This window comes from Crotalus tigris, unplaced genomic scaffold (assembly GCF_016545835.1).
Source record: "Crotalus tigris isolate CLP2741 ecotype Arizona unplaced genomic scaffold, ASM1654583v1 scf7180000017628.32516253702:7417878, whole genome shotgun sequence".
Taxonomy (NCBI): domain Eukaryota; kingdom Metazoa; phylum Chordata; class Lepidosauria; order Squamata; family Viperidae; genus Crotalus; species Crotalus tigris.
Genome location: NW_024096523.1, coordinates 1,716,399 through 1,733,544, shown reverse-complemented (window position 1 = coordinate 1,733,544; position 17,146 = coordinate 1,716,399). Strand labels below are relative to the sequence as shown.

The 17,146-nt window shown below is 35.5% G+C and overlaps 1 long non-coding RNA gene across 1 annotated transcript; it reads left to right on the top strand.

Annotated features, from left to right (window-relative positions):
- The first annotated feature begins 14,336 nt into the window (after positions 1-14,336).
- Positions 14,337-16,847, top strand: LOC120304045. The gene is made up of 3 exons (XR_005555595.1): positions 14,337-14,371; positions 15,245-15,310; positions 16,531-16,847. It is a non-coding gene; the product is annotated as an uncharacterized LOC120304045 (long non-coding RNA).
- Positions 16,848-17,146: the final 299 nt, after the last annotated feature.

The following is a 17,146-nucleotide window of genomic DNA, read 5'->3' as shown; positions in this document are numbered from 1 at the left end:
GCCAAATACTAAATCTACTTCTACAGTTCTTTTTGGTGACAAAATACTAGTAACCACGATCATACTAAATGACAAAATGTGCATTCTGATATCACAGTGCAAGCTCTGATTTTCTGTTTTTACATCACAATGTCACACACAAATTCATAAAAAGGCAGAACCTATGTCAAGGCATTGCCACATACTGGTAGTAACACTACTGAATATAGTAGTGAAGTACAGTAGTGAATAAAGCTACTCATGCTTATAAATTACAAATATTCAGTTGGTATCTTACAAATTATTCATCTTCCTTTCATTTTTTACATCATTATTACTCTGAAACTGTTAACATTTCTTTATAATCTTCTGCCAATCAAGTTTATTTGATTAATTAATTAGGACACCTTTTTTGCTTGTGGAAAAAGTGTATTTGTACTAAGCAAGTAATCAAATTAACTTTGCCCTGCCATTCAATACACACAGGTGTTTTTTATCATTGTTATATAAGAATCAAACTTCACATCTAAAGAATCACATCCTCCAATTCCATTGGAGAAATATCTGATTTCCAGAGTTGATGGAGAAACTCATGCTTTGTTTTAGCAATGTTATAACAATTATCAAGGAACTGTTCTAGTTTCATTCCTGATATCAGATTTCTATATGCATAAAGTATTTTTTTCTTGGAGGATTATTTCAAAACTATACCATGTGATCCTGTTTGTTGGGTAGCTCGGTTTTAAAGGACTATTGGAGTATAAAGTTCACACAGTAGTTTTGTGTTTTTTAATGTTTCTTCTAACAGATGCTAGAAAAAAAGAATGTAGATGTCTAAAAACAGTAATTAGAAAATAAATTAGCCCAGCTTTTAGATGAATATTATATAGGTTTAGTTAGGATTTGATGACATGCCTTGAGCTGTCTCCAGCTTTTGGCTTCAGCATAAAAACATCAGCCACATTGCATTCAAACATAAATAATTGGTGGGAATAAGTCTAATTGGAGTAATGTCCTGATTTGTGGGTTTTATTTATTTATTTAATCCTTAATAAAAACATGGAGTTTTGACATGAGCAGGTCTATTGTAATAATAATGCCAAACCGTGAATGCTTTTAAAGTTAATTTCTTGGTCTTTGTCTAATCATCTGAGGTAGGTTAAATGTTTTCTAATGATGGCATAGTTTAACCATACCTCAGAATACGACACAGTGAAAACAAAAACCTCAAATATTAAAAAGTGTTTAGATTCAAGGTTTCTTATTTTACTGAGAGGAGAAGGGGTTCAGTAAAAAAGAAACCTTTTTGTCTTGCTAACAGTCTCTTACTATCTTTATTGCAAGCGGCTGCTTTTTTTAATATTAGTATTGATTTCTTTTATGTATACAGTCTGCTCCTTCTGTTCAGACTGTGAGTATAAACGCAAAGTCATTTTGTTCCTGAGACCCATTACAAATCATTTTCACTGATAGTCAATAGTATCTCAACTATTATTATTTTCTCTGGAGAACACAGTAGGTTTCCTCACCCCCACCCCTTCTCCTTGCCTGGCCTTTCAGAAAGGTGCATTTTATCCCAGGAAACAAGAAGTCTATTTTTGGTTTGGTCTGTTTAAATGTAGATATAATCATTAAGCTGTGGGGAGGGGGCTGTTTGATTTATTTAAATTTAGATATATATATATAGAGAGAGAGATGTGAAGGGTTATTTTGTGAGGGAGGGTGGATTTACTTTATGAGATATTCAGCATCCACGGCTATAGTCCAGTATTCATTTCATTTCCCACATTTGTTTTTTTTTTGTGTGTGTGTGTGTGTGTGTGTGTGTGTGTGTGTGTGTCTTTGATAACATTAAAAATGTGAATCCTGGATATGTGCATGTTAGCAAAACCTAAAAGGAAAACAAGCACCAGGATAAAAGTATAAGCAAGACTGTTTAATATAAACAAGCCTGTTTGTTATAGAGTCACTTAGCTTTCATTGGCCAAACTGCCGACATCGTCAGAGTGAAGATAAAAGGAGATCCGGGAGTTCACTTATGTAGCCAATTGCTTCTGCGCCCTGCTTCTTGAGCACGTCATCGGCCCATTCATTTCAATTGGCTGTAATGCATTGAGTCGTCCCGTGCCTGTCAACCTGTTTGAGGATTCAAAAAATGTTCTCCTGCTTGCAATTGCTCCCCTGGCACACGTACAGGCACCCAGGGGGTGGCTGTCCGATCGCCTCTGCTCCTCACCTCCCTCCCCCCTTGCTTTGAGCCGATCTTGCACATCAGTCCCAAATTACAACGAGAGAGAGAGAGAGAGAGAGAGAGAGAGAATGTTTTTAAATGCCAGATTCTTTGCAATTTTTTTTAATATGGTGGAGCACCATCTCCCATGTGATCAATACTTGTGGCCAAACAGTGAAGTTCTAGTTTCAAGGAAGCTGCTACTTAAGATCTCAAGCCAAGTATAAACATTTAGCTATGTTTCAACACTGTTTTTATATCAAATAATTTTGGCATCGAGACCCATAATAAATTAAACTATATTCGGCCCATCGTTGCTTAGCAGGCTTATTGCCATGGTTTTCTTTAAAACTAGATTGATTATCACAGATTAAGTCCAAATATTCTTAGTCTTTGAGTCTTTCTTGGTCATGATCATCATGTTGGTTTTGATACTGAGAAACGATTAGGGTTTCTTATAAACATGCAAATAGAGTATGTTTCCTTTGTTTTCCTTTTGATACGTCTATAGACTATATTTTAATTCTGTCATTAAAATTAGAGAACTAATGGATAACATGTGAGAAGAATGCAAGGGGATCAGCAGAGAAAGGAAATCAATTAAAATCTTATTTCTACTGTTGGAAACTTTTCTACAAGGGTCATGGCTGATATTTACCAAAGGTAAATATCTTTTTTTTCCCTTTAGAGCAAAATGTGTTGCTTTCAGTTTTTAACTTCACATACTTCCATGATACGCAATAATCCAATATAGCCTGGATAAGTTATTTTTAGTAAGAGGTAGAATGATCTCTAGCCATTTTCTCTGCTGATCCTGCATATGAGGCTCCCCTAGCACTTAAAGATCAAAAGGTGGGAAAGCTGAGGATATTTCACTACACAATTAATTAAAGCCTCTTTTCCGTCTGCTTTAAAAAGCAAAGCAAGATAATTGCAAATTAGTACTAAAACCTGATCAATGAGGCAAGTTCTCAAAAAAGTGAGTATAGTGCATGACCTTCTTTGAACTGGATGCCTTGATCTCTCACTAGAAAAAAAATGAATTTGTCAGAAGCAATTACATATTTAAGCAAACTTTTAAAATTTGGAAAATCACAATCACAGGTTAAATATCACTTGGTTTGTGCACTTTATTTAATAAACTGAAATAATAAATTATGCCTTGCTTTGAAGATAATTGGCAATGATACTGAATATGTCCTTGGTCCAAGGCCACCAAATTCCCAAGCAAAAAGGTAGCATTATTAAAATAAGTTACAACTTCCCAAAATAACTAATTCTGCAAGTGCTGAATGCTCTGAACATGATGGACTATGGAAGTGTTTGAATGAAGTTTTCCAAGGTAAATCACATAACAGTCCAAACCTTACATTGGTTTATTATAAGAAACATAAATCACATAGAAGCAGGGCTGCAAACTTATTTTTGTAGGGAAAAAAGGGCCTGGTAGTTTACAGCAGGTTAGAAGCTAAAGAAGTATTTGAAGACTAGATCTCCTTATACAGTACCTGAATTGTAGAACAATGTCCCTTGCTGCCAGATATCAATGGAAATAGGCATCAAAAAAGAAAATTAAAAAAAATTCCTTTGTTATTGACATTGGTTGATTTCCAACTGCAAGGCACCATGACTAATTTTCTCCATACTCATATATATATGAGACAGTATGATGAAAACAAAAGGTTTGACATCCATGCACCCATCTTATTTACACACATACAAAAAATAACTCGTCTGTCTCCAAGTTTCTACAAACTCAACTTTTCAGATTACAATTTCGATTACTGTTTGCTCCATTTTATTTGTAATTGAGTTGGCTTTTATTAGACCATGGCATAATAACTTGCCCCACCAAGCCCTGTCCCCTGCAAAACTCCACTTTTGTATTAAATGTGAAAAATAAGAAATATTTTTCTGCTCTTATTTGGGCTGAACCTTGTATTTTTATTATATTCACAGAGTTATTTGTTTTTGAAAGATTAATCGCTGCAGGAGACTGGCAGTTATTGAGTGAAGCATCTATGTGATTTCAACAGTTTATATAAAAGAATTTAGAGCTGTTGGAGAAAGGTATGAAAAAGCTGTTAAGGGATAAGGAAGGAGTGAACCATTAAGAAGGGACTGGCAGAAAAAAAATTATATAACCCTGAGAGAAAGGAAAGTGTGAGAAATTAACTCAAAAAAAGCTTTGCCTTGATTTGGTTTAGTGTAAGACAGTACAGAGAGAAACATGGACAGGCTTTCAAGATTTTGATATACTACTTTGCTACAAAAAGGAACAATCCTGCTCTGTTTCTTGATTTAGCTATTTGAAAGACTGACAATCAAAGCAATAGTATTGCTTCTTGCAATACTATTAGTAGTTTAGAAACTGCTGTGAAAAGTTAAACAATAATGGAGCTCATAGGAAAGTCAACAAATAATAGATGGGTGTCCCTATGCTCAAACCTCCACTCACCAAAAGTCAGCTTTATGCAGAAGATTCGGGAATAAACTCATTAAAGCAAATGGGACTCATAAAGCAGTATCACCTTTATGTCTGTCTCATAGGAAAAACTGAAAAAATCAGGCTGTTTTAATGAATAAGAGAAGCACCGCATTTGTGTAAAGTCAAAAGGATTTCTGAGGTTGTTCTCAGATAAAGATGCTGCAAAGTTGGCTAGTCACAAGCTATTCATCTTCATTCTTGTTTCTTAAGGGACCACATATAGGCTTTTTTTTCTTGCTCCCTTGAGAGACATCAGGTTAATCAATAACAACTGGCATAGAAAAAAATATTTTTAGGCAATTTTTGTTTTGAACTACATGCCAGACTCCACATCCAACTCTTATTAGCTCACTCAGTGACCTTTATTTCATGGAGCAACACACTTGATGAAAAATGAGTTCAAGGAGGATCTTTTTCTTGCCAGCAAAGGGACTTCATAACTGCAACTCAATTTTTCATTTTTAAAATATCTTCAACAACTCAAAAGCACTAGGACAATTAGTACTATGAAATTATAACCAGCTTCTGAAACAATGGAGAAAATTAAATGTATCACTCCTAAGATATATAAACTGCAATAAAAAATGACCTTTCTCTGTCTCTCTTTTTTAATTTTAGTTTATGCACATTATCTTTTAGATGATAAACTGAAGTCCTGGCATTCTTTTGTACAATGATTTATAAAATAAATATTAAGTCTGAGAAAAGTAGATTAGCAATTTCCAAGGTCACTCTCTATTTAACATTGTGTCTATACAGTATAACAGACAGTGATTATGATGGAAATGCATCCCATAAATAGAAACAGTTTCAACCTCATTGCTGAGTACTTTAAGAAAGAACCTTACATCTAATTCTTTTATAAAAGCTGGATTAAAATGTTAGCACCTCTCATTCCCCTTCCCAATCTCTTCTCATTATTTTTGAGCATCTAAATGCAATAAACAAAAAGAAAGAAGCTTAAGCTCATGTGAAATATTAAAATACCACTTTACAATGCGTTGGTAAGGCCACACTTGGAATACTGCATCCAGTTTTGGTCATCACAATGTAAAAAAGATGTTGAGACTCTAGAAAGAGTACAGAGAAGAGCAACAAAGATGATTAAGGGACTGGAGGCTAGAACATGTAAGGAACGGTTGCTGGAATTGGGTATGCCTAGTTTAATGAAGAGAAGGACAAGGGGGGACATGACAGCAGTGTTCCAATATCTCAGGGGCTGCCACAAAGAAGAGGGAGTCAAGCTATTTTCCAAAGCACCTGAAGGCAGGACAAGAAGCAACGGATGGAAACTAATCAAGGAGAGAAGCAACTTAGAACTAAGGAGAAACTTCCTGACAGTTAGAATAATTAACCAGTGGAACAACCTGCCTCCAGAAACGGTGAATGCTCCAACACTGGAAGTTTTTAAGAAAAGACTGGACAGCTATTTGTCTGAAATTGTGTAGGGTTTCCTGCCTGAGCAGGGGGTTGGACTTGATGACCTCCAAGGTCCCTTCCAACTATTATTATTATTATGGATCATCGCACAGTCAGCCAGATGTTCAGACTGGATTTGGCATTTTGTCTACCTATCGAGTCCTTACCCAGGACCTGGGATAGGCAGATGTGGATGTTTGATGGTATTACAGATATCGTCGCAGGATGGAAGCAGTTCCTAGTAAGGCCGCCTTTTGCAATTGACTAATAGCGAATTTGTCAATGCCAATGGTGTTCAAGTGGTGCTCCAGTTGTTTTGGGATTGCACCCAAGGAGCCTATGACTATTGGTACTACCCTTGCTTGCTTTTGCCACAGTCTTTCTATTTCTATTTGTAGGTCTTTGTATTTTGTTATCTTCTCCAGTTCTTTCTCTTCTATTCTGCTATCTCCAGGCACTGCCACGTCCACTATCCAGACTTTTTTGTCTTTCTTATCGACAATTGTTAAGTCTGGGGTGTTATGTTGCAGGTGCTTGTCTGTTTGAATTCTGAAGTCCCAGAGCAGTTTAATTTTATCATTTTCTATGACTTTCTCTATTTTATGATCCCACCAGTTTTTGCTTACAGGCAAATGATATTTTTTGCAGATCTTCCAATGCACCATTGTTGCTACTTTGTCATGCCGCTGCTTGTAATCAGTCTGTGCAATCTTCTTGCAACAGCTTACCAAGTGGTCCACTGTTTCTTCAGCTTCTTTGCATAGGCGGCACTTACTGTCTGTTGCTGTCTTCTCAATTTTGACTTTGTATGCATTTGTCCTTAAGGCTTGGTCTTGTGCAGCCAGAATTAGTCCCTCGGTCTCTTTCTTCAATTTTCCTGCTCTTAGCCATTGCCAGGTTTTATTATTATCTGCTTTCCCAGCTATTTTTTTCATGTATTGGCCATGTAGTGCTTTGTCTTCCCATGCCTCTATTCTGTTCTTCATTTGGTCTTTCTTGTAGGCCAGTTTGGTCTCTCCAGTAGTTAGTAAGCCTTCCTGATATACTAATTTCAGTGCATCTTCATCATTGTTCTTCAGATATTCTTCCAAAGCCATTTTTTCTTCTTCAACCATCTGATGTACTTGTAGCATTCCACGCCCACCTATTTGCCTTGGTAGATAAAGTCTATCAATGTCACTGCGTGGATGAAGGGCATGATTCATTGTCATTATTTTTCTGGTCTGCCTATCCATTGCTTTTAGTTCTGCTTGAGTCCAGTCCACTATTCCAGCTGTGTACCTAATGACTGGGATTGCCCAGGTGTTGATTGCCTTTATGGTATTTCCTCCATTGAGTTTGGACTTTAAGATCTTCTTCACTCTCTTGATGTATTCACCTCTAATCTTTTTCTTGACTTCAGTGTGCTTGATGTTGTCAGCTTGAAGGATACCCAAGTATTTGTAGTACTCTTCCTCATCCAGACTCTTAATGTTATTTTCGTGGGGCATCTTGATTCCTTCAGTTTTCACTATTTTTCCTTGTTTGATAGTAAGTGTGGCACATTTGTCCAAGCCAAACTCCATTACAATATCTTGGCTATATATACGGACAGTGTTGAGCAGCGATTCTATTTCAGATGATGTTTTTCCATACAGCTTCAGATCATCCATATAAAGGAGGTGGGATAGTCTGGCAGATGTTTTTGATGTTTGATAGCCATGTCCTGAGTTATTCAGTATTGTTGACAGAGGAAACAGTGCAATAACAAATAGTAATGGTGATAATGAATCTCCTTGAAATATTCCTCTCTTGATATTAACCTCTCCCAGCTTCTCACCATTGATCTGCAACTGTGTCTTCCATTGTGCCATCGATCTTTGCACAAATTTTCTGATGTTTCTACTGACTCCTGTTATTTCTAGGCACTTGATTATCCAATCATGTGGCAGAGAGTCAAATGCCTTTTTGTAGTCAATCCATGCCACATTCAGGTTGGTCTTCCTTCTCTTGCAGTTTTCCAAGATCATTTTGTCTATTAGGAGTTGATCTTTTGTTCCTCTGCTATTGGGGCGGTTTCCTTTCTGCTCAGGTGGAAAGAGATTGTTTTCAACTAGATGCTGTTGTACTGCATCAGCTACCACACCAGTTAGTAATTTGAAAGTTGTTGGTAAGCAGGTAATTGGCCTGTAGTTACCTGGTGTTGCCCCTTTTGCTGGATTTTTCATTATTAGGTAGGTTTTCCCAGTTGTTAGCCACTTTTCAATTTCTCCACCTTGTAGTATATTGTTGAACTGCTTGGCAATGAGTGGGTGTATAACAGTTAGATGTTTCAACCAAAACCCATGCAGTTCATCTTCACCTGGTGCTGACCAATTTTTGATTTTCTTTGCTCTTTTTTCTACCATTTTTGTTGTTATTACTAGTTCTTTCATTTCAACTTCTGTTTTATTTGCATCCACCTCTTTTAACCAAGCCGCATCCTTGTTGTATTTCTTTGGGTTATCCCATATCTGCTTCCAGAACTGCACTGTTTCTTCCTTGTCAGGTACTGACTGATTCCTTGCAGTTTCTCCATTGATGGATTGGTAGAAACGTTTCTGATTGGATTGAAATTGGAGGTTCTGCCTATAGTTTGCAATTCGAGCTTCATATCTACTGATTTTCCTGGCTATAGCTGTTATTTGTTGCTTTATTATTTCCAGTGCTTCCTTGATCTTCCTTGTTTCTAAGTGGTATTTCTTGATTAGGTATTCTTTGGTCTTCTTGTTCTTCAGCTTCTTTTCTTTCATCTGTTCTAGCTTGCTTGCATGTGATCTTAACTTGCTGATCTTATTTTCTAGTCTAACCTTCCATTTTTGTGGTGCACTGTTTGTTTGTTTTTCTTCTTTGTTGATTTTGCATCCCAGGTATTCAGTTATAACTGCAGCTGTGCTGTACATTAGTTGGTTTGTTTCTTGCAGTGAATTGGTGCTTATACTTGCTATTGCAGTATTTGCAACTTTTAATGCTTGTGCTAGCTGTTTCTTTGGAACAAGCTTCAATGCAGGCAGCCTTATTCTGTTGTTTTTGTGCTGTTCTAGATGCTCAGTTATTCTTTGTTTCAATTCTTTTATTTCTTTAGTTAGAGGGTTTTGTTCTTCCTGAGGAAGAGGTGCCTGGTTTCCAAATGAGAACAGTTGTATATCTCTACTGGATTCTTTCACTGCCAACTCCCCCTGGTTTGCCTCTACATTCTGAATTACTTCTTGTAAGGCTTTGATTTCTTTGCCCTGGGTAAACCTTTGCAGTTCGTCCAATTCTGTTTCTGTGAATACTTTTATTTCGTGTTATAAATCGGCGTTGATCTGCTAGTCTCTGTTCTGTTATTTCTGATTCTGGATGTTGTTCTTTCCAGAACTGGTGCATTCGTTTTAGATATCCTCGTCTTGTTGGACTTGATCTGTAGTAACAGATCATTATTTCTTTGTTTTCCATCACTGTGTATCTGCGACGGGTAAACACCTTTTCTTCCAGTAGTTCTGCAGCTGCTGGCCCTGGTTGCTCAGCCAACAGTCCTGAGTCCTGTAACCCATTTTTCACCAGATATCCAGGAACTCCAATATCTAGCGTGCGGACCTTGTTAACCCGGGCGACATCCGAGCCGGTATGGCATTCTGAAATTTACGTCTCACCATATTTTGTATGGGAGAGACACTCTTTGTCTGACTCCTCTGATGAGACCTGTCCAGTATGGTTGAACCTCTGGCATAGCTCTCATCTTCCTCAGAGTACACAAGCCCCACAACCACGTCAAGGTAGTGCCTCACTGGGGGAAAATAAGCCTCCTTCGAGCCGGAATTATTATTATTATTATTATTATTATTATTATTATTATTATTATTATTATTATTATTACTGGTCTCAGATTTTATTCATAATAAAATCAGATTCAGATTTAGACCTTTAGTCATTCAGATTTATTCATAATAATTCTTTCTATATAAATTTAATCAGTCTAGACCTGATGATTTACCTCAGAAATTTTTAGAAATATCTACCTCAACATTTTTCAGAAATGTCATATAGAATTAGTAACTCTTCTTATAAAAATTTGAGGTTCTGTGATGTCTAACTAGAGTCAGTATGGTACCGGGTTAATTTGTTGGACTGATTCTGGAGAGTCCCTTGTCCAAGTCCATCATCAGCCACAGAAGTTTTCTAGGCAATTTTATTTCTTCATCTTCTCTTAGCTGAAGGTAGCCTACAGCTTTTTGTTGAGGAAGAAAATACATTTGAGTTCTTCACAAAGAGGTAAAAAATAATTCTGAACACTAAATGTATGTGAAGCTCTAAGAGGTTACCTAAGGGCTTAATTTTAATGATATATAGATGTTTAATTTAGCATGCATTTGAGTATAAAATTTGTGTAGGAAGGTTATCTCTCTCTGCCATTATCTTGCTTTCAGTGGTGAAGGATGTCGCATGAGTATCCAAGATCTTCAGCACAACCACTAAAATAACTTCAGCTCAGCTCTAGGAAATATCATTGAAAAAATACACAGATTGTCTTTAACATCCTTCAGATGTTACTTTTCTATTCATGTGGCTTATCTCCCTAGCTATAAAAATATTTGAAAATTAGTTGTCTTGCCATTATTGTTAACCAGTTAAAATGTTTAGGTGTGTGATGCATTGCTTCTCTTCTTTATGTCAGTGGAAATGGATCTATAATGTATTAGACATTAATCAATAAGCTACCTGGAGCATCACAAATAATAACTGCATGTTCTTAGAAGAAAGCAGCAAGTCTTACATGGCAGAACTGGATATCAAAAAACATGTGACTTGGTTTACTTCAAAATTAACAGACAGTATTAGAAAACTAAAAACATGAATCACATAGAAATGTTTGTGACAGAATAAGCTCCTTTTATTTTCTCTTATATTCATTGTATTCCAACTAGTTCTTCCCCAACCAACTGTAATTTTGAAATATAGTCCTCTAGTTCAAAACATCCCTTCACTCTTCATTCATATTTACTTCAAGCTCCATGAACCGCCTATGACTGTAGACAATATTATGGTAAACTCGATAATTATTAATATATAAAGCATTTTGTTCTATTTTAAAATTTTGTTATAATATTTAATACTTGTATGTTCATTAATTTAAACTGAGTGTGTGTAGCTTTCCACTCAGCTTCCATGTATATTCCTAGTTTAATTTAATGTGGCAATCAGGCTAATTTTTAAAATGACTCATGATAAGAGATTAAATCGAGTGGTGTTTGTTTATTTTTAAACACCTCACCCTACTTTGCTTCAGTTTCATCTATTATCGATGTACAATAAAGACTTCAACATATCTGTCTTATGGGAATGTATTCCTCAATAGGAAAAAAGTTTTTCCATCCCTTCCTTATGATAGGAGTGATGTAGGAGAAGGAGTGGCAAAACATGGGAGTGGAATCCAAACAGGAATTAGCTTAGAGACTCTTGGTAGCAATAGCAATATCACTTAAAGTTATATACTACTTCACAGTGCCTTACAGCTCTCTCTAAGCAATTTACAGAGTCAGCATATTGCTCCTAACAATCTGGGTCCTCATTTTAGTAACTTTGGAAGAATGGAAGACTGAGTCAACCTTGAGCAGGTGAGAATCGAACTGCTGAACTGCCAGCAGAATTAGCCTGCAGTACTGCATTCTAGAAAGATTGAGGGCAATAAAAGAAGGAGATGACAGAGAATGAAGTGGCTGGATGGAGTCATTGAAACAGTAAGCATGAGCTTAAATGGACTCCAGAAGATAGTAGAGGACAGGAAGACCTGGAGGAAAGTTGTCCATGGGGTCATGATCGGTCGGACATGACTTTGCAACTAACAACATCAACAATTGCATTCTAATCACTACACCACCATTTAGTCCTCCCTTTTGAATTCCATTGATTCTTATCTAATGCCAAGATATTAGTTAGTACATTCTTGTGCCTAGGTACATTTAGTAATAATTAGTTTAATTGGAACTTCACATGTGGACTTGATCTTTCACACCTAACAAATTATGGCATATCTTTAAATGTATTTATATAATTATATGAAAATATTATCTGTCTTAGTGAATTTTTTTTGAAAGGCAGATTATAGACACACACAGAGAGACATGCACACACACACACAGGTATCTATGTATTTATTCTGAAATTATCATTTGTAATATAGGAAAAATTATAATGTTCATTTTGTATGTCTTCCACTGAATGTGAATGCTCATTCAAATATCTCAACTGAATTTCCTATAATCAGTTCCTTGCCAATCCAATTACCCAAAACAACAACACAAAAACCAGGTCATACTGCATTTCATTACAAAAAATAGGGCAAATTACAATGCATTTAAAATCAAGCTTTTAAAATAAAGATATAAGAGCAGAATCAGATAGCAATCTTGGTAAAAGACAGGAGTTTTCATGGTTCATGGTAGGAAATAAGAAAAAAAAAGATAGAAATATGAAAGAAATTGATGATTATTTTCTATATAATGCTTTTTTGTTCATTTAAGTACCTCTTCAAGCTATGACTGTGATACTAATCACGTTTAGCAGATTTATATGCATTCAAGCTAGCAAACTGAACAAATTTTGTAGATTGTTCCAAGGTGACTTCTGAGTAGACAGCAGACTTATTTTTTTTCATGATAATATGTTTACATTGGAGTTCACGGCAGAAGCTTCTATATGGCTAACAGCTCAGGGAAGGACATAAGGCATGTATAGCATTACTCACAGTATTGATGTATACTAGACAAGGATGGTTACAGAAGGCTGGACTTGAATTTAGTGTTATTTATGGACTTTCTGAGGATTTTTTGGCAAGTAACTTCATGTCAAGTGTCCCATTTTAAATAGTAGTGGCACACCCAGTGGGACTGATGCAAGAAGAGATGAGATTTGTAAATCAATCTACATAATAAAATAACCAAAGAAAGGCATAGCAAGCTTGTTATCTCTGTTTGCAGCTTGAATAAATTAGGATTAATGAATTGGGTCTTTGTTATGAAGGACAATCCATCCCTTCTATCTAGGCAACATTTCCCATACCTTTTTATCTTACCATTCCTTTTGTGTATGTTTTGGCAAGTGTTTGAGTTGTTATTTTACTTCTTGGTAGAATAAATCTGATGGGAGGGGGAGTGTCTGACTACAGTATTTTTATTGAACTTATTTATATAATATTCTTTTTATCTTAGAAACAATCTTGCTCAGAAAAGTAAATATTTGTGTTTCAATTGTATGGATTGTTTTTATTTTGAGATTCCAACATAAAGCTTGATTCAACTGTAACATGAAATGTGATTTCCCTTTAGGAAATAAAATTATGGTGTTCCTGAATTTGTATACTGTTTACTTTTTACTATTTTCACATCAGAAAAGAGCATAAGAAAATAGGCACTTCACATTGAGGATGAGATAGGGCATTTTTCCATCTTACTCATTAATCTCAACAGTCTAGCGGTTAGTTCTTCTAGAGAATGAACTTGTGACTTTCTTTGGAGAATGCAGCTTCTAATTTCTGCTACTGACTTTTACCTTTGTACCTCATTATTTTAGGAATTATGATTTCTTAAAGCTAAGGTCATTGGCAATAAGTAGGATCAAAGCATAATCTCCACAAACTGTATTCCAATTTCAGCTGTCAGGTAGTTAGTTATTGCTGTAATTCAATCTGTTTTTCCTTATGGACTGAAAAAGAGGAAGGCTCGAAGGAAAAGAGTCTTAGGGCGCTTCTCCACAACTCAGTGCTATCTCGTATTAGTCCTTAAGGCATCATTTTCTGCCTCTACCACTGATCCCTAGTTTGCTCCATGGATGACGATGGTGATTGGTTCTCCATACAAGGCATATTAAAGTATAGAACTGGCAGATTCTCTCCATTTTATTTTTTTTTCTTCCCCGTAGTCAGAGATGACTGAGTTTAAGAGCAACCAGAACAATACTTGGTCACTAAACATCTGCCATTACTGATCAGCTGCTGTTCAGCTAGGTCTCCAAGCTAGAATTTGGTTCAAAGACCTGAAGAATACAGGGGAAGAACCCAGTTTGGAAGAAAAAGACTCTAACAACACAGAGCAGAATGTCTTTGAAAGATGTTACCTAGGAGCTGACCAGTGCTAGGTTGATTGTATCTCTAGAGATCACTGATTACATCACAAACAGTGTGGTTAATAAAGCAGATCAGATAATATCCATGGCAAAACCGTGCTGGGATAAGAGAGAAGACATTACATTTAACACTGGTACAGCTAATAATATCTTAAGGCAATCTTAGGTTTCCACTAGGGATCAGATGAAGGCAATGTCATGAGGTCACAATAGAAAAAGGTAACCTCAGCATGTTGAGCTGCAATTAGATGGAAGTATGAGGAACACCTCTGGTCTTGCCGTTACAGCAGAAAATTATATTCTATTTTTTTTTACTTTATTTCTATGTTAACTGGATCTACTTTTTTAAAAAAACAACCTAAATATCTTCAAAAAATGCATTACTTGTGTTTAAACTTGGAATATCACTGTGCAGGATTTTGATAAGTCTGCCTTTTTCAAAGGATTTGAAATGAGGACATATGTTGCTGGAGGCATTTTTAGTAGGTATAATAGACAATATACACAGAATTCATACACCATCCTTTCTTTGCTTTCCTTTAGATAGCAGCACCAAGATGGGGCTGCCTGAGGATTATGGATCTTGTAATCTGTAGGGTATATCTGTAAATTGGGAAAAGGTATTATAGGTTTTAACATATTTGTACTCTTAAAAACTCTGAAGTTGACTTTAGAGATCAACTTAAAGCAAAATTTTTATATGTGATAAATTAAAATTAACTATAACTATCCAGGTGAACAAATGTGTTGGCAGTGAAGATTATCAATCCATCTAAAGGTCATTCCTAGTCCATGGGCCAGCAATGACTTTGGTTATTGTGCAGTCAGCATTTTACTCAAAGACAGCAAATGTCCTTAATACTTAATATCCTGCCTCTACAAAATGGCTTAGGTATCTCCAATTCAATTATCTATTGATCAATACTTTGGAGGAAAAATCATTCTGGGATATGGTAGCCTGATTACATGTGTTGGGATTTTATGATGTCCTTGTACCTTTTTTATAGACTTGTCAAGTACTGTACCACTTCTGGATATGATTTATTGCTGAGGAAATATGACTGACACCGTAGGTAGGTTCTGAGAAGAAAATAATTATAATGTGTTAGCAATTTGTGATTATTTCATATGCAATTATCTATTACAATAAACAGCAAGTAAAAAATGGATTAAAATTTACATAGAGACTTATAGATATACATGGAGACACCAATAGAGTTATGTTCTAAATTTACATATTAAACCATTTTACTAAGACGTAAACTTGTGGTGATTTTCATTAATCGTGCACTTTCGATTTTCATTACATAGAACCTGCTTTTTCATTATATAGAACACCCTGCTAGTCAGTTTCACTGAATGATCCTAGATTATTTCAAAGAAAGAAAAATGTTCCTCTTAACCCACTTTCTCCTCCCTTAAGCCTTCCATTTTCTCCACCTTTCCTTATCCCTCTTCTCTCTGCAAAACTTTTCAGACCAAGATGCGAATTAGCTATCTATCTGTACCATCTACATATCAAGATTGTATGCAACAATCTTTCAGTCTAAGCATCTTTAATATATATGTTTCAATTCAGAATTTTCAACATTGTTTAGGCTACCTAGGAATTCTGGAATTTTGACTTCTATAAGTGCTTTAATTAAGGAAGAGTGCTATACATCAATAAAATCATAATATAAAAATACGAAACATCCATACCTCAAGATTTGCACTTCAATACTGTGTTTTTTTCTGATTAAATCATTATCTCTGCTAAAAGAAAAAAAATGGCAGAAGAGAGATTTTATAACAATTATGACTGTCAGTGTACATTAAAATTACTGGCTGAAAGCTGCCACCAACCAATCATTCAACATACGTGGTCTTTATTGTTCTGATTTAGGAAGCAGTGAACTAGAGAAGTGAATTATAAATATGATGAGATTTATTTTATTAGTTTTGTGCAGAGATTATAGAACTAGCCAGACTCTGCTTGATTTCTCTGCCAAGTATAATAAGTTAATAAATTAATCCAGGTAATGTGTGCCAAGATTTTATCCAGTCACTGTGTACTGTGAATACAACAAAAATTACATTGAATTGAACGTGCTGCGTTAAACATACACAATGTATTGTATATGGAAATGTTACAAACATAAAATCATTCATAATACTTAGTAGCAAAATGCCCTTGAATGAAGGTTAAGCTCTCTTAACTATATAACAAATTATGAAAAAATGTATTTATAAAACCCAGAAATTTCAGCTAAACTGATTTCACGTTTTCTGTTGTCTGTTTGTGTAATCTTAGAAAAAGAGAAGCAAAATGAAGCACATGGGAACAAGCAGAATTGATAAATTAATTATCATGTGAGCAAGTACAATTAACCTGAACTTCACCTTCTTACTGTTGTGGCTATCTGGATTATCCTTTTAATTACTTGCTTTTCAGAGAGATCATCCTCTATAGAGTGGGGAGGAAAGGTTGTTCAATAAGAAAGCAAAGATAAAAATCAGTTCAATCCTCTGTACATACTATAGGCAATTAATTTTATAAATGCATGAAGTCAATGTTGTCTAACTTTATTAAAATTGGTACTGTATAATCTAATTACCATGCATGAAAAATATTGTATGACATTTGAGTTGAGCTGCCACCTATATTTTTACATTTATTATTGCTAATTTTGTCACCTTCACAAAGTTGCTGTTTTCTGAACTTCAGCTGCACCCTAAGTGTTATTTTCTTGCTTCTTGGGAACTGAACCAATAATCTTTGTTTGATTCCTGATCAATACAGTAAAGCAGTTCAGGCCACTATGTGAATTTTATTCATAATGTTTTATAAATGAACAATCAGAATCTTTTTGCACAAGCCCAGAAAGGTTTGCAACTTTTGACATGGTGCCATGTGTCTTCTTAAGGAA